Raw genomic sequence first — 19186 nt, 5'->3', positions numbered from 1 at the left:
TTTAGAATTATTTTAACTTTGACATTTTTTTCTGCCATGTAAGAATAAGTCACCTGTTCTACTAGCAAATGATGAGCCAAGTGATCTTTGAAGTGCCATGCCCACCTCTGTCAGTGGGAGGTGCAAAATGTCAAAAGCTTTTGAAAGTGTAAAAGCTTCTGAAGCTTAATATTCAAACACTACACTCTACCAACATACCAAGACCTAGAACACCTAGAAGCTCACAGGCATTGCCACCAGCCTCAAGACTGTGACACAGAGATAGAAACTGACCTATTCTCCATTTGAATCCAGAGCCAAGTCTAACTACTTGGAAATGAGCTGTTTCCATGTAATTCAACTCTGTTGGGCCACAAGAAAGTTGCCCGCTTAACAAACACTGAAATCCACATTAGAAGAAAGTTTTAGGGTGAAAACATCTTCTTAGGGTTTTCGAGATGTTTGAACTTTCCCTGTGTTGGAGTAAGTGAGTAGTCAGTCCCGGCCAGCTATCTTTTCAAAAGCAAGCAAATGTGTCTGTAGCTGTAAAGCAACACATCTACTGATTGTTAATGAAAAACATAAGTTCAGTGTAGCAAATGAACCTCTATTATTTACCTGAAGTGATTTGGTAGATATTGTTAGTGATGTTTACATTTAAAGTCAAGTCTCTACATAAGGCACTTTCAGAACATTTTAAATGTTCTTATTTTACCTAGGTGGTATTTTCTGCTCATACTTTCCAAATGTAAGGAAAGCATGAGCTGTATCAGTTTCAGATTCAGTAACATGCTTATCAAATGTCAGTCATGTCTTTGTATTACTTTTAGCTATTACACTTCAGCTGACATTAGCAATGCACTGATGTAAAATCTCCCCCTACTATTTCCTGCAAGTAATTGGATTTTTTTAATTATCTGCATAAATGCATTCAATAGTACTCTCAACCTTTAAATAAAGCTCCCATTACTGCCATCAGTCACCTATTGGGCTTTCCTAACCCTCTTAAACTGTTCTTCCATCTTTCCTATCATCCTCCTTCTATAGTGGAGAACTGAAAACCCAGCACTGCACCCAGGGCTCAGCCAGCAGAGGTTGCCTGGGCAACCAAGACACAGTAGTTGGACATGTGGATAGTGAGAGGGAGAAGAAAAACCTCTAAAAGGAAGAAAAAAAATCCAAAATGCTCTTTATAAATACTTTTTCATCTGTAAAACTGTTGTAAATATTCCAGGGTAGCTCTGTACAAGTGTGTGAGGAGTTAGTCTCATTTACCTTCAATGAGAGGCTACAAGAGCTTAGGCAACAGTTTAGCAAAGGGAAAGTAATAGGATCACAGCCTAGAACTTTCCAGAGAGAAAGAAATATTCCTGATACAATAAGACTTTCTATTTTTGAAGAGAAGTTATAAGAATATCTGACAGCCAGATCTAGCTGAAGTTAAATACATTCAGACTAGAAATAATGCATGCATCTTTAATCAGGATAACATTTAAACTTTGAAGAAAATCACCTAAGGATTTGTCTCTCCCTATAACTTAATAATTGTCTTTTTCTAAAAGATATTCTCCAGCTTCTAGATCAAGTATGGATTTCACAAAGGTATCACTCAGTATAAGTCATCAGACTGCTTTCTTCTCCAGTTCAAATAGTTCCTAATGGATTAAAGCCTATAGGAAAAGAGAAAAATAAAGAGTAATTTAAAAAGATACAACTTATTCCTTATGATGAGTAAATCCTAACATGTTAGACCAGACCAGTACTCCAGTCAGTCTAATGGTTTTCATTTTCTACATCCTGAAGGAATTTTGCAGAGTGATATTTCAGATTTTTCTGGGGATGGCCCAAGCCACAGTGGGGTTGGTGACATGGTTAGCCCAGGGTGAGTGTCTCCTGGATGTGAGGGAGATGAGACATGGACAGCCCTAGGGTGAGCCTGGGGACTCACCTTCCACGCAGAGAGGCAGGGGCCACTCATGGATGATAGGGAAGGCTACTTTTTTTGTTAATTGTCCTGTTACAGCTGGATACTCACAGGAACGTTACCAAACCATGGCACACACCTGTCCCCTCCCTCCTTGACCACTCAAATGGACAGCTGTCAATGCACTGTAGGGCAGATAAGACAGATCCAGCCTATGCTATCATTGGTCTAACTGGTAGATGGATGGTCCTTTGAGAACACTGGAAAACGGGAGCTCCACACCCTGCTTCCCTGGATGCCACACAAGCTCCTGTCAACAACCCTGGCAATGAACAGGCCATGTCACAGCAGGCAGAGCACTGTTGGTGTCCCAAACCACAGCTGGGTTGTTGACATGGTTGTTCCAGGAGACTGGCTTTCAGGAATATGAGGGGTGGACAGCCTTGGAGTGATTCTGAAGGAGCTCTGTGCAGGGAGGCAGGGGCTGCCTGTGGCTTCATGAGGTTGGATGCTGCTTTAGTTGATTCTTCTGTTTATTTCCACCTCAGCTCTTGACCAGAATAAAAGGAGATCCCAATGCAGTCCTGTTTCCTTTCACTAAGTCAGTGCCATGACTTCCTACGTGGACCTTTACCTAAGGACTACAGAAAACACACAGACTTGGCTAAAAAGAGCTCTGCAGCACCTGCCTTCTCTCTACCATGTCATGATCCTACATGCAGCTGGAGGGTCCCTGCAGCCTTGTACAAAGTGCACCCCACACGACTCACCTTCTCTGTGCAAAATTTTTCTTAAAATAAGTTTTCTGATTTGTGATCTCATTGGCTGGTTCATGCTGTCTTTTTGGAAAATCTTTTGGGACTTTTACATCAGGATTGCATAAGCTTCAATTTCCTAGGAATTGGTGAAAAAAAATTCACTGCATATTAAGCATTGTGTCTAAGATTATATTATGCAAGCATGTATATGTAAACCACTCTCTGCCTTATTTGAGCAATGTAGCAAATTTATATGATAAAGGAAAGAGCAGGTCCTTCAGCTGAACCGAACTGGCTTGTGCAAGTTTGTGTAAATTCCTTTCATGAGTAGACTTCAAACCTCTGATGGTGGGCTCTTGAGGATGAAGGAATGAACAAATCTTAGGTTTAGCATCAGAAAAGACAGTCTCTGAGCACAGCAGAAAAGCTGAGGGACTTGCTTTGGCTTATGGACATCAGCTGTCACACCTGATAATGAATTTCACTGATAGGGCTGAGATTAGAATCTCCTTAACAAAACACTCTCAGGAAAATCCTCAAGTGAAACAGTTGAAAACACCCTCATTATGAGTGTTCAATACTTAGAGTGAAGAATTTTTTGCTGCAGTGCCGGTAGGACTGTTAATGTCACAAACAGCTGAACCACTTGCTGCTCGAGCAAAATGAGCCTTTTAGAAAGATGGGCAAATGCATTACACTGTGATGTTGCATGTGAAGACCCATGCTCTAAAGGATAAGGAACACACTGCATGGCAGCCAGCTGACCTACATTTAGAGCTGAAAATGTAAAGCTGACCCATAGGGAGCTGTGTCTAACCTACAAACACAGACAGAATGCTAATCAAATGGACCATGCATTTAAAATTATAAACTGAGCAGCAGCAGCACAGGGATGAGTTTCCCACTGCCCTGTGGAAGAAGCAAGCCAGATCAATAGAGTGTGCTGAGCTACGAAACACAGCTCAGAGTAACTCTTACCTCCTCACTGTGCCGTGCTGCAGTGAGGAAAGCAAACTCTTGGTATACAGAGACAAACCCAGCCCAGGTGCCAACAGTACCTGAGATGGCAGCATGGGCTGAGCTGGACAAAGCAGGTGAGCCCAGGGGCTCTGGTGCAGGTGACAAGGCTGCAGCAATCTCAGTGCTCTCACTGCCACCAAGCCCGTGGCATCAGAGCTCACACAGTTAGGGACATCCAGCCAAAAATCCAGCTTGCATACCAGCATGGATAACTTTCAATGCAAGCAAAGAGACAAACTGTGTGTTGCAGGGTTGTTGGGCTGTACAGAGAGGACAGTAGGAGACAGAGGCAAAACCTTCCTCAGGCACAGTGCTGATAATGCATCAGCATGAGGAGAGAATGACACACACTTGGGAGCAGATTTTTAGCCCCCATACAAGGAAGCAGCTGTGTTGAGATCAGCATGGTGCTGCTCCACACAGTATGAGGATCTCCCTGTTGGCATAAATCAGTCTTAAAAAACAGGTTCACAGGTATTTTGCTGAGTCTCTCAAATACATTGACTTTTTTTGAGCAGAATTCCTTATCCCTCTGTGCAACTGTATGTTCATATGACAGGTACAGAGCACATGAGCAATTACTGCTACAGTGGCAAAAGAAAGGTGTAAAAGGAAAATTGAAAGTTGCTACAAAAGAAAAATGCTTATTCTAAACCTGTCTGTTAAAGATAAACCATAAGCATTATTAAGCCACCTTACCTTTAGGTAAATTGCTTCACGCCAGTGTTTTACGGTTTTATAAGACTAAACCAGAACAAGGAAAATAGCACTGCTGTGCTCAGTAAATGTATGCAAATAACCAAGCACGAAACTGTCATTAATAAAGACCAGTTAGGGAGAGATCTCCCACCTCCCAGATTCCTCAGCCTTACTTTTCTTTTTCTTTTTTTTTTCCTTTTAGATTTCTGACAATCTTTTTTCAAAACTTTACACACCGAAGACTTTTCCTGGGATCAGCTGGTGTGTTTCCACAGTGTTTGGGGAAAGCCTGAAACACTGCCATTGCACCAATGGAAATGTCTGATGCAGATGCAATAACCTCCTAGAAGCCAGTGCAGCTCACCTGCAGTATGAACTGGGGACTGGCTGCCAAGAGCCTGGCTTGTCTGAGCCTCAGGGTTTGTGCTGGTGCAAGTTACTTCAGTGGGTGTCTATATGTATCACAGACTTGTCTGAGATTGAGTCAAGTTTGTTACCTTCACTTTCTTGGAGAAATCACCATACGTGTAGGGTCTTCATGGCATTTTTGTGACCCTGAAGTAATGGGATATACAAAAAGCTTCATTTAAAATGGATCTCATGAAGCAGCATCAGTAGAGTTTAACTTTGGTAACATCAACTGAAAATGAAAAATTGCTGGTTTTTAAGTAATGATATGTATCTTGGGAAGATTTTTGTATTAAGTTGAAGAACACACCACATATCTTCTAGTAAACCACAACAACCACCACCTTACCTCCCACATACATGCACATGCAGTAATACTGTAGTTTGCTGCTGTAGTTTGCTTAGAGCTGAAGCTCTTCGGAGTGTATTTTTCAGGTATAGATGCACTGTAAATATATATGTACACTCTGTGGACTCAACCCCCCTCCAACACCCCCAATAGATTCTCTTTTGTGCCAGAAATAAAGTGAAATAAACACAGTGAAAAAGCTTGTTTTTCAAAAGTATCACCTGTTGGATAACTTGGTTGCTGGTTTGCTTGGAGAGCCAGTCCTTACCTTTCCCATTTGGATAAAAGGAAGAAAACCTCATTATAAAAAGAACAAAAAATTTGAATTATTAATAGCAGCCTGTCCTTAGAAACCTTACTTTCCTTCCCACTTCCCCTCTTCTTCTGTTATCTCAAACATTTTTAATCCAGCAAGGCATCAATCACGCTCCTCCCCTGCCATATTCACTAACTGGGTGGGTGCCTTTATTATTTGGTTTCAGGAAGCTCAGTTTTGCCCTGAGAAAGTTTCAGGGCAATTACTAAACAGAAAAAGTGAGAATACCTATGGGCTTCCTTTTTTCTTTCCCTTCTGATGACAGCTCTCAGGACTAAAGAAGTTGCTTTTAATTAAACCTGACGAATTAGCATTCAGGTGGCTGTAACATGCTGCCACTTTTCTCTCCCCTTTCTAAGTCTTTGTGAATTCACAAAAACTCTTTTTACAAACTGCTTTTGATGCAAAGTTTATCATGTTCTGATGCAAAGTTTATCATGTTCTGTTTCCATTCCAGGATACCAGGGGCTGGGACAATGTCACCTCTACTGTTACTCGCTATGCAATGAGGAAAATCTTTATCCTCCTGCAAATGTTAAGCCAAGAGTGACTTTGGCCAAACAATGTAAAATTTGTACTAAAACCTAGTTTATTTTTTATGGACAGATCTAGATAAATCCAGCAAAAAAAAGGTAAATTTAAAGAATTCTAATGTGATCAAAAATTTTGTTGATTTACTACAACCTAAAAACTAGATCAAAATTATACATCAGTTAGGTCTTTCAGAAAAATAAAAAAATAATCTGTATTTTATTAAAGTGGTTATTTCATCAGAAATTGAGCCTGAGAGGACAAAAATACATAAGGGAGGGAGGAAGCTGCAAAGCAGAGTTGAAAATCAAAGAAAAAGGAAAGCTGAAATGTATTACAAAGGAAAGCTAAAAGGTATTGTGAAGGAAAAAGAAAAAGGAGGAAAGAAAGAGAGAGGAGAATGACAAAAGCTGAATCACCTGCAGATATGATTTTCCAGACAGAAATGACAACTGCTGAGGAGAGCAGAGGAAAATAGATGGAGAGAGGAAAGTAAAATTAAACCAAGTAGAGATAAGGATAAGTAATATAAAAATTGCATTTCACTCTTAGCCCCTAAACTGATGGGTTTAGGAACAGCCTCACAGCACAAATGGTCTGTTCCTTGCCATGATCATTTATTGATGTTGACCTGCTGCACAGTAATTGATGAGGCACAACCCCTCGGTGTCCGCCCCCTCTCCTTGTTAAGGGACTTTTAATATTGATGGATGATGTATTCTATGCAGATTGATGAAGTCCACATGGGATGTGTATATTAATTTGACAGGTTACTCAGACTCATCAGAAGTCAATGGGAAGCCTTTGCAAGACAAAAATCTAATTCTCAATGCTGTAGACTTATACTTCTTACTGAATGTTTTAAAATGTTTTTAAAAGGTCGGTTGAACTCAAACTACATTTACAAACTTTAAAAACTTCTTAATGTTCTTAGAAGCAGCAAGATACTCTAAAAATGTTCCAAAGTTAGATAAATTTCTAAAAGTATTTCCAAGAAAGTAACGGTTATGTAATGTGAGGTCTAAATAGTATCCCTTGTTCATAAAACTTTAATTCAAATAAGCCATCTTGTTAACCTTAATAAGTATGTTAGAACAGCTCACCAGCCACAGCTGAAGTTACATTAATCCTGTTGCAAGCTTCTAGAGAGCACATTTAGTACATCATATACTCTAAGAAATGGTCAAAGGAATATTATATAAATAGTGGAGTCAAACACTCAGCAGTAGAAAATGCTGAGAACAAAATTGTCTGTGCATTCTCAGTTCAGGTCTTGGTGAATAGGTTCTCTTTTATGAGCTTTAGTCAGATATAATATATAAAGATGCTTTTCCCCTGCTTCAATCTGGACAGAAGACAGTGCTCAGTCAGTAAGCTTCAACTTTTCCTCATTATTAATGACTGAATCTGCATTGGAAAGTAAAAGAAAAATTTTGAAAACAAAAAAACCCCCACATTATTTACTTGTACATCTCCTGCAATAACATCATCCTCTTATTTCCCATTTTACTGATCGAGAGCTTAGGCCCAAAATATAAAGGCAAACTTAAGGTAAATAAAGATGTGATTGACTTCCTCAGCTTATATTAAAAAAACTTCAGTGGATGAGTTTGCTTTCCTGGCTTAACCTTAGTTGCATTTTGGTCAAAAGAATAACTTTCCTCTCTTGCTTTTCACCATACACCTCTCATCTAACAAATGGGCAGAGTAATACAAAGGAGTCAGCAGAAACAGCCTGTCTATGTGCTCAATGGAGCATGATGTGGGTAAAAAGAAGATTTGTCTCCTCATATTAATTATCCATATATCATAAAGAATGAACTGATGGGATGAAGATAACCAGAATAAGTGCCACAGCAAATTAAGTGTTGGAATTTCATAGTCTTTGAATACTTTGCATTGTTCTATTTTGACGCGGGCTGTTTTTTGTTTTTAAAAAAAAAATTAACATGTGAACATTTAAAAATTTGAAGTTAAGTTGACCTTCACCTCAGTCACCACAAATTGCAGTCTATAAAATTATTATTCTGTTCTCTGTCACTTCAGAGTGGTGATTTGGTAGTTTATTTGGAACCATCTCTGGCGAGAGAATACAACACACTACTAGACTCCCAACAACAAAGTGAAAAGAGATAAGAAGCCTGCAGACTTTGAGAGAGAACATGGCTTCACAGCCCAGACTTACTCAAGTCTGAGCTTCTGTTGAGTGATTCAGTCTCATCTCTGCATTGCACCATTAGTCCTACTTCCCTCCTTGGGGACAGTTTGCATATCAAAGTCCATTTATTTTTATGTGTACTGTTGTTGGTTTTTTTCTTTTTAAACCCCTCTTTTGATTTACATTGCAAGATCTCTTATTTCTTTTATGGATTTTTGACATCCCTACTGTCTGAGTTCCAGTCCTACTTTCTCATTTGGGTCACGTGGCATGACTGACCTTTTGTCCCTAGGTTTACAATCCAGACAAAAAATTCTTCATAAACCCCTGAGCTCTGCAGTCAGTCTGCATCCTCATTCTTTGGTTTCTCACTGCTAATAGCCCAAGATCATGAATGGGTCTTAATGGCCCTGACCAGCCCCACCTAGGACCTTTCCTCACCCCCTGACCGTGGGTCCAGGAACCTCATTTAGGCTTAGACTTGGCCCTGACCTGAGTTGTGCTGTGTGTCTGTCTTTAGTCCTTTAGTCCTTCTGCTTTTTAGTCCTTTTGGCCCTACCTCCAGGATGGATATAGACTTATGTTGTAGCCTTGTCTCCAACCCCATCCTCTACTACTCCCAAATATGCCACAGAGGCTCTAAGAGTCTGGACAAAATCCCTTCTGGTTGCACTTCTGTCCCAACAGTGATGACCCAGAAACTGTGGGAAGTCAGATAATTGACTGAGTTAATGGGTTACAACCAAATAGCAGTTGCTAAAAATTGAATTTACATGTAAGTCCAGTATTAAATCCATTATGAAATCCCTTGACTGTTTCATATTGCTAGAACAAAACTATTTCTTTATTTATTGGGCTCAGACTGACAGGGGCTTTGATATTGATCTAGCAATATCAAAGTGCTTAGACTTAGTTACAAGACTTGTATTGTTCTATTATAAGACAGTTCTGAAAGAATAGTTAGAAAAGCCCATATTTAATGAGTTGATGAATGTGTTATTGACTTCTAAAACACTTTGCAAGCAATTAATGCTTAGCCCTAGAAACTACTTATTTCTATAATTACCACAAAACTGCATAAGTTGGTCTATATGGTTGTCAGTTTTCAGATCAGTTTGACTTGTCAGCTTCCAGATTTTTCTGCCTTGGGTCAGTAATAGGGTCATGTGAATTTTTAAGTTATATTTATTGTTTTTAATTAGCCTGTGCCAAAAGACTGCCAACACTGTGAAAAATTAGAAGCATACAAAGCCATTTTGAGGAACTTGTTGTTATGAGTTAGCATATAGGAATTTAATTAAATATAACCTGCCACAGTAAACTGAACAGCTCTAGAATGTGAGTAGGTTACAGTGGCTGTCTGATTAACAAGAATCCTCTTCAAGTGATGATGTCCTGACAGCTACTATTTTAGAAGAAAGTCAAGGAGTCAGGAAAGAGCCTTCAAGCAGAAGGATGACGTGACACATAAGTTTTTTCTTTGCTATAGGATTCAATTCTTTCTATTTTAAGTACTGAATTGCTACACTTTTGTGCCTTAATCTATTTTGCTGAAAATTAACTAAGATAATTTCCACCACTTTGTTAAATCAGTACTTCTTGTATGCTCATTTCCATTAATGGAAACTTTAAACTTAAAGTAGTCTCCAAAACCTCCGCATATAGAAGCTGACAAACTATGCCAAAATCACTCCTGAAGGCAGTGATAAAGCCTGAGAAAGACATGCAGGTATTTTGTTTGTACCAGTTCCAGCTGAAAAGTAACTTTCATCTCTTATTTAACAACACATTTAATGACATGATAATGGCTTTAATCCATATGTCCATAGAGCATGACTGTTTTTTTTGCATTGGCTGGGAATAGCAATGTTATGCTCTTCAAGTCACAAATAAGGATATTTAGATAATTGTTGTGAGTCTAATGTAGCAGACTTTGTACTGGCTACAAAATTTTGAATCATGAATCAAATCTGTACATCATTTTGAGCAATAAATAATATAATATGGTTCTTCAGCTTGACTGTAAGTGCAGCTAATGTTCCAGCTATGCTTGGAGCTAATATTGAATGTGCAGCATCTGGAGCAGATCCTGGTTTTTAACAGTTTAACAAGTAACAAAAAAATACTGGCTCTATTAGCCTAAACAATTTACAAAGCTGCTCTATTTCTGAGTAGAAAAAATGCAATCATTGAATAAATGTCCTAAGTCATTTAGAGAAATAAACTCTGAGTCCTATAGTCAAGTTCAAGCAGTGCATAGGATGTGCTTGATGTTATCTATTGTTTGGAAAATACTTAATTATTGCACTATAAGCCTTAAATGTCTATAAAGCATTCTTTCAGGCTACTGTGGTTAACAATATAAAAGAAAAATTGTCTACTAATTAACTGTTCTCTTTTTGCATCTTTAGGGAAAAGTTTATTTTAAAACAGATCTTGAGTTTTTCACAAGGTGTTGAATAACATCTTGTACACCCTGGTGCATGTACTAAGACTTCAGAAGGCACCAAAAAGTGTATGTTTGTGTGATTGTCAGCAGTTGAAGGGGTGGACTTGGCAGCTGGAGTGCTACTTTGGTTTCTCTAGTGATAAATTCACTACACCCCCAAGCACCTCAGGGTTTTCTTGAAGCTAGAATTACTCCATTAGGCTGTGAGTCATGCTTGAACCCCATTGCCTAGCAAGGCAACACAGTGTGAGAGGTGGTTGAAGGGTGCGTGGGAACCTGGATGTGCCTGGGGTGGGCTTTAGAACAGCTGGATGCAAAAGAAATCACCTCTTCAGAGGGCCGTAATTTGCACCTGTAGGGGAACAGGTCATTAAAGCACAACATGCTCCTTAAATTCTCTGTGCTGGGATCGAGGAGCCATAGTGCAAATTCAGGAGCAAAAGAATAAAAATCCAACCATTTGTTGTCTCTCTACACATCTACTGACGTGAAGGTGTGTGACACGGCAAACTGCAAAACTCTTTGGCAAACAGGATAGAATGATGAGTGGCTGTGCCCAGCTTTGTCTATGCTAGGCTAGTTAAGTGTCTTCATTTTCTAAACTAGTGGTTAAGGTGTATGTATACTGAGTATACTGTAAATCTGTGTTTTTGAGGAGTTAGTTAAGCATTTAGACTGCATGAAGTGATTAGCTAAATGAGAGGACATGCAGAATTGTATATAAACTGTAAAGGGAAAAAGTTAACTGAGCAGAGACAAGAATGCATTGTTCTGAGAAAATTTCAGAGATATTCATCAGGATGAGAGAGCACAAAAAAAGGTCTTTGTGATGCAGCCTAAAACCCAGCTGTGCTAGCGTGAGACCAGCCTCTTTGCAAATAGATGGTATGGTTTTTGTGGCTGCGACAACATAATTTTAAAATGCTTTCACCTACAAGACACCCTGTAGAATTTTCCCACAGGGTAAAAGGTAGAGATGAAATTTAAGTGGCCTGATGATAGATTATTTGTCTCGCCTGAGCGACCGGCTGTATCAGTGAGTTATGTGCTTCTACCACTTGCCATGGGAACAGCACGAAACTTAAGTATCAGCAAAGGATGTTTCATATAGACACATTGGAATGACCATTTTGATCAATCCAGGCCTGCTTAAAGTGAATTCTATCATGATGGGCTAATAAATGCTTCCTACAGCACTATTTTGGAGGAAATCTGCTTTCGCTTTGCTGGACTTCTGACGTGTTGAGCACTTCTCTCTGCACTGGAGAAGGAGGCAACTTCCACAGCTGGGTTGCACCACCCTCATATTTTGATGACTTCTCTGGGGCACAGAGGTGTTGAATACAGTGCCCTGCAGGTCTGCACTCTCTCCCATTAGGAAGGCACAGTCATTAATTAATGATTCAAGAGTAAAAAAAATTAGGAAGTTGAAGTCTACTAGTTGGCAAGAGGTTTGCATACAAATCTTCTTCTTCCCTCAGGAACAATTAAATTAAATTAGGTATATTTGCATATAAAATAGCTTATTTTTTCTGTCATTTAAAAATATTACGAGACTTCTCTTTTTCCTCACAAGAATTCACATGAGGATTATTTAATTGGAACTATTAAATCTATTTTTCTAAAGCCAAACAGAAAATGAGATTTTGCATAGTTTTAAATAATATTCACATATGGGAACTCTAATAACTTGGTAATATGTAAAGAAGTTGTATTTAATACTTTAATGAATTTATAATGCTTTGGGAAGTTATTTGTGCTCATTAATTTAAAAATGAGTTTCAGTATTTTAAAGGAATTTTATTAACAGGTCTAGACAAATGATAAAGAAATCCTACTGCAGAAGCATGGCCAGCTTTCCAAACTGTTAATCTCCTGAGAATTTTTCATGGCTTCAATACACTCTTTGTTGAATGTGTGTTTTCAGACTTTTATAAGTTAAGATTCAGTTTTGAGATGATCCCTCAAATAGCAATAAGTAAATCTCCCTAATTTACTTGGTAGTTATATACAGATGGTTTCATACCTGTTTCTGTGTCCCCTGAGCACCCATAAGAGCACCTGTTTCACCTCACCTGCATTGACTGCACTTGTATTTGGGTAGGATTTGAAATCACTTTTTCATGGTGAGACCCAGGGCTGACTCCAGAGCTCCTGAGTCATTCTACATTAACATGTGATTTAGTCAATGGGTTTTTCACACTTTGATTAGTGGATCTGTGACTGATGACCCATTGACCAAATGAGTATTTACTAGATCCGGAACTTTCAGGACTAAAAATGTGACCTGCTACTGAGAGTTAAACTCTACAGCACTGAATCCATGTGGTTTGTTATCCACGTGCCAAAAGGTTGCTTTAAAGAATGTTCATTATAACATGGGGTTTACCCATGTAGGAGGATTGTTGGGTAACTCAGTAGGACAGGGTGGAGGGGAGGGGTGGGGGGCAGGAAAGCCTTGAAACCCAGGATTTCACCAGCCTGATTCTGCCTCTGGCCTTGGGGTCCTGCTGGCCTCATCCCTACCTATTTCCCTGCAGGATCACCTTCTGGCACTGTGAACTGCACCTGGCATTTTGATAGATCCCTACTTACAAACTGGGGTCCTGGCACTTCTCAAAGCCCACCTCCTTACAGTGCATCTCAAGGGCATCAAAGCTGGAACAAAATATCTGTACTTTCTCAGAGTTGTACAAAAGTCATACAAAGTTATACTTTCTCAGAGTGCTGCTCTGGAACAGTCCTTTTATACCTTTACTAATAAAACCAAAGTTGCTTTACCTAAAGTATATTTTTTAGCATCACTATTTGAATTGTAAAGTTAGAGACCATATGTCAGCTGTGAAAGAACTTTTGAGCATGGCCAACTACTTTTTCTCTCCACGTGTGAGGTTATGGCACATCTCTGCTTTCAGGCTTGGTAGGTTTGTTTTTTTTTTTTTTACTTTATTTCATTGTAAAAACAGAGGAGGACTTGGAATTAAAAGAGAGACTGGAGAGATATTTTGTCCACGTCTTTATTTGCATTGAGTCTGACTTGTTATGAAAGCAATGGCTGCCCCTGCTCAAGAAATACTTCAATACATGATTAATTAACTGCCAGTATAGAGGTTTGGTACCTCTTTGCCCCATGTGAATAACCAGCTGAAATGTTTGTTTTTCAAATCTGAGCAGGAGTCCACCATTTGAAGCACTACTTGTGCAGAACTCGGCAGCATTAAGACCCATAAGCCCTTTATTAGAAATGACTATTGGAGAGGGAGAATAAGGTCGAGGAACAGAGCAGCAACACCAGTAGATCGATGCCTGAACTTCTGCTAGAAATGTTATACAGACAGACATCCCACTTCTTCTAACTTCCAAAAGACTGGCATTTTATTAAGGCTGTGTATAATGTGCTGAGTTCCCCCCCAGCTTCTCAACTTCCATAAAGAAAGAAAAGATACCCATGTGCTATCTCAGAAACTTCTCGCTCTTTCAGCAATAATTGGTTAACTCAGGTAACTCATTGATTAGCTCTGATCATATCTGACAGAAAGATGGGAAAGTGAAACATTTCTTTATTGCAGGTCTGCCTGATAACCCCTCTCTGTGCAGACCTGAGGCTGTTGGCCCCAAGCTCACCAAGGGTGTCAGCAGTGTCCAGCTGGCTGGGCAGCACACCTCCAGCTCCAGCTGCCTTCCCCTTCCTGCAGAGGCAGCTGAGGACGTGGAGGGGAGCTGAGGTTACTGCAGGGAAGGAGGGAGGGATGGGTATGGAGCTGGGGAATTGTACTGTAGCTTCAAGAAATCAGTCTTCATTAGTCCTGCTGCAAAGACTTGAAGTGATTCTTCTCTGTCTCTCAGGAGACAATTTTAATCATCTGGGACAGAGGAGTTCAGCGTCTTTCTCCTGATTGCCCCTCCAGAGGCTGCTCCTTTTGACAGGGTAATCCACTAAACAGTATAGAAACACCAGGAACTTGTTAGAGAATATTAGGAGAATGCATGAGATGTAGCTGCTGTGATCTTTGGCCCACTGAATATTGAAATATTTTATATCTAGTTTCAAAAGGAAAAAAGCACTTAAGTTATTATGACAGTTCAGCACAGGTGGGGAATAACTTATCATAGAATCACAGACTGGTTTGGGTTGGAAGGGACCTTAATGATAATCTAGTTCCAACCCCCCTGCCATGGCAGGGACACCTTCCACTAGACCAGGTTGCTTAGAGCCCCATCCAACCTGGCCTTGAACACTTCCAAGGATGGAGTCATCCACAGCTTCTCTGGGCAACCTTTTCCGGTGTCTCACTACTCTCCCAGTAAAGAATTTCTTCCTAATATCTGATCTAAACCTACCTAATTTCAGGGTCTTAGCCCTTGTTCTATCACTACACTCTTAATAAAAAGTCCTTCTTGAAAAATCACTCTTCATGAAGCTCTTACTGTTTCTGCTTACGTGTTAAAAGCATCAACCTTTCAAAATATAAGGAGAAAAAAAAATTCTACAAGCTTTAGGTTAGCAGGAGATACAGAAAGGTAACCGAGTTCAGAAAAATAAAAAAATACAAAATTAGAAAAATAATTCCCTTCCACCCAGAAAAAAAATCTAAAACAGTGCCAATGGGATATTTGAGATCAATGTTGAAGGACAGCTATCTCAGTCTCATTGCTCTGGCAAACATTTGGGTACCCTGAGGAACACCCCAAGCATTGCTCATTTCTCTAACACTGCAGATCTTGGAAGAATGGCACCCCTGCTAAAAACTACACAACTTTCTGTTGATTTTTCTGCTTTGGTTTTGTCAAAACTGGGCTTACTTACAGGGATAATTTGATCCTTCAAAAATCAAGCGATCCCACTGAAACAGTATGTTGTTAGCATATTATCAGTCACCTTCAGATTTCATCATGTTTCTGCAAAATGCTCTTGTCAAGTCTGACAGACTTTTCATTCTTATTTGAAATTAATTAGAGCCTCTGCCTTACTTTGATTTTATAAAAGGCTGTGGCTGGGGAAATTCAACCCTAGCCCTATGAAAACATCTCTGTGTAACATAGTAGACAAGTAGATGTAAAATATGTATTTTACATAATGTTTATATACAATATAGTGAGACATTTGTCAATTTTAATATACAGCCAATCACTTGCAGTGTTTCTTTGTGTGCAGATAAACTCATATTAATTCCAAGATAGTAGAACAGAATTAATATTCTAGTAATTATCTATTTCCAATTAAAATATAATTGTGCAATGAATAATAATAAAAAAGAGCCAAGACTTTCAAATACTTGAGGTGTAGTGCCTTGAATTAATATTTATGAACCAAAAGTAAGTGTTCTGACTTCATAAGAGTGCTGTGCACTCAGCAGCATCTTCTGCTATCAAAAAAAGCATAGATGTAGCACAGAGTAGCCTGTCTCTCTCTCTTCTGCAGTTTGATTAGGGATAGAACTTGCTGCCTTCTTAAGTGCATAAAGCTGCAGCACTTGGGTCAGCTGTAAATGAGTCGAAGTTTCTTGGTTAATGATGACAGTTTACAGTAATAATGAGTTTTAAGAAACAGACGTACTTGGCACTTTGAAAAGCACTCAGCAGCTTCTCCTGAAATCCCAGCTTCTGAAGTACAGACCACTTATTTAGTTTAGGTTTGGTATGTGTTGTTGTTGTTTGTTTGCTTGTTTTTCTTTTTAGCTGCCAATCTGTGAGCTCAACTTGTTTGGCTATGAACGCTTTATTTTGGATTCTGTGATGGTTTTTCCTGTCTGAAGACTGGGGGAGTACAAAATAACAAACCCAAGTTACTACCATCCATTTCCCCTAAAATAATCTTACTTAAGCTTTCCTGTATCATATTTATTAATGACTGATTGAAGAGTATTTCAACACTGGCTAATCAAAACCTCTACTTAACACCCTTCAGAGTAGGCAGGTAAAGAAAGTTCCAGACAAGAATCAGGGCCCCACTATCCTCCTATACTGTGTATCAGCTCTAACTCCTCCCTGGGACTCTGCTGCTCTGTCCACTGTAATGCCACAGTGATGAGATAAAGATGTATTATAATATACAGAGGGGTGTGGCTTGCATTTTTTAATTTCATTTTTAACTGTGCATGTCTACAAAGTACTAAAATAAATCTTTATGTGAAAAGATGAGTCATGGTATCGGCTGGAGTTAAATCTGGAGAGAGTTTACTAGTATAAGTGGTAAATACATATCAACATTTTCTGACTTTTAGTCTTTCTTCCCTGATTTTTATTCCATCTTAGATTTGTTAAATAAGATTCTGTTTTGCACAGGAATTGCAGAGCAGATTGGAGTCAAGGGATATGTAATCTAACAGTCGAAAGCAGTATCAGGTATTTCAGTGGAAGGTGTAAAAATCAACCATTTGTAGACAGAAGGTAAAAATATGTCATTTCAGACCCATGTATCAAATAGAGATTGGTTTATAGGCTTGCATATGACATTTCAGTCACTCAGTTCACTTGGGATTATTCTGAGAAGCATTATTATGAATATGCACATCCAATTCTCTCTCGTAAAAAAAATCTTTGCCTACCTATGATTTGACTCTTCACTGCAAGGAGCATTTTGTCCCAGACAGATGAGCAGTGACCTTTCCTTAAAGGCAGTTATCTGTTTTCTCTTGGATCAAAACTCTTTACTTCCTCCCTCCTTACATTCATTTCTCGGGTATATCGGGAATAGTAATTTTAAAAATCTGGAGAGTAACCTCTTCCACCCCACACAGTTGTCAGGAGTCAGCAGAAATCAGTCCCTGGCACCCACGGTGTGCCTGGGAGAGTTTTGAAAAAGCTGGAAAAGCTCAGCAATCTAACACTGGTGAAAATTACTCTCTGTATTTCAACATCTCTGTGCTTCTTTGGGTGCCAGTTTGCAGGAATATAGATTTCTCTGCTGATTGCAGGAACAGGTTTTTGTTTGACTAAAGTGGAAAATTCTTTAAAAGTCTCCCAAAATATTGCCAGCTACAAACTCTGATGAAAAACTTGATCTACTCTATTAATTGCTTTGCAGAACTCCAGTTTCTTTCAGGAACGCTCTCCTTCTTCAGACCTCTGCCTCTATCCTTCCTCAGCCCATCATGTGTGCCCATGACACCAAGCTGTGTGGTGCAGTTGGCACACTGGAGGGAAGGGATGCCACCCAGAGGGACCCAGACAGGCTTGAGAGGTGGGCCTGTGTGAACTTCATGAAGTTCAACAAGGCCTAGTGCAAGGTCCTGCACCTGGGTCGGGGCAATCCCAAGCACAGATACAGGCTGGGAAGATAACGGATTGAGAGGGGCCCTGAGGAGAAAGACTTGAGGGTGTTGGTGGACAAGAAACAGGAAGGACATCGACCTGCTGGAGCGAGTCCAGAGGAGAGCTGCAGAATGTTCTGACAGCATTGGAATGGGAGGGGGAAGTTCCTATTTCAAAGGAAATTTTTAACTCACAGGTAAAACAAAGTAATTGCTTTTATGACAAGGACTGCAAATAGGTCACAGGTTTCCTGAATCAGACTCAGTGCCATCTCAGCATTTTATTGGGGAAGAGAATTTCCTAGTCTTCTGAATTACATAGTCTGTTGGGGTGTGGAACTCTGGATGGACAAAGGCCAGAGACAGCCCTGGACTATGTGCGTGTTTCTCTTCCTTTTGAAATGTCATGTGTGTGAAAAGTATTTGATTACTGATGGGTTTTAAAAATTTTATGGCTTCTGCTCGATGGTCTAAGGTATGCTTTTTTCTCTTTCCAGCTTGTCATATTGAGATACTCCTAAAGGGATCAAAGGCAAACATTTAATTTATTTCCTTATTTCCTATTCCATTTTGAATATAAAGCCTTCATTACTGCCTTTCACTTAACAGCCCCCTGTGCAGTTAGATCTTAGAATCATAGAACTATTTAGGTTGGGAAGGACCTTTAAGATCGAGTCCAGTCGTTAACCAAGCACTGCCAACTCCACCACTAAGCCATGTCCCCAAGTGCCACATCTACATATCTAAAATGCTCCAGGGATGGTGATTCAACCACTTCCCTGGGCAGCCTGTTCCAATGCTTGAAAACCCTTTCCATGAAGAAATTTTTCCTAATATCCAATATAAACCTCCCCTGGCACAGCTTGGGGCCATTTCCTTTTATTCTATTACTAGTTACCTGGGAGAAAGGCCCAAAACTGAACAAAATATTTGAGGTGAGGCCTCACCAGCGCTGAGTACAGTGGTATGATCACTTCCCTGGTCCTGCTGACCACACTATTTCTGATACAGGCCAGGATGCCATTGGCCTTCTTGGCCACCTAGGCACACTGCTGGTCCGTGTTCAACCGCTGTCAACCAGCACTCCCAGGTCCTTCTCTACTGAGCAGCTTTCCAACCACTCTGCCCAAAACCTGTAGTGCTGCAGGGGGTTGTAGTGACCCAAAGACAGTACTTGGTGCTTCATCTTGTTGAACCTCATAACCTCAAGGCATCCTTGTTGCCCTTCTAAGTTGCCCCTGCTTCCAAAATTGACAGCCACTTTTTTTTCGGGAATTCCAGCTGAAGCTCTCTGTTCAGCCAAGCCAGTCATCCTCCTCCCTGGTTCATCTTTTAGGACATA

The 19186-nt window shown here is 39.8% G+C and overlaps 1 long non-coding RNA gene across 1 annotated transcript; it reads right to left on the bottom strand.

Moving 5' to 3' along the window:
* Window positions 1-9893: 9893 nt before the first annotated feature.
* Window positions 9894-18579, bottom strand: LOC113969105. Its single transcript, XR_003534757.1, has 3 exons — window positions 18507-18579; window positions 15985-15992; window positions 9894-9906 (listed from the first exon to the last, which is right to left on the bottom strand). It is a non-coding gene; the product is annotated as an uncharacterized LOC113969105 (long non-coding RNA).
* Window positions 18580-19186: the final 607 nt, after the last annotated feature.

Source organism: Neopelma chrysocephalum, unplaced genomic scaffold (genome assembly GCF_003984885.1).
Source record: "Neopelma chrysocephalum unplaced genomic scaffold, ASM398488v2 Primary Assembly neopelma1_71, whole genome shotgun sequence".
Classification (NCBI taxonomy): domain Eukaryota; kingdom Metazoa; phylum Chordata; class Aves; order Passeriformes; family Pipridae; genus Neopelma; species Neopelma chrysocephalum.
This window is presented reverse-complemented; position numbering and strand designations above follow the sequence as displayed.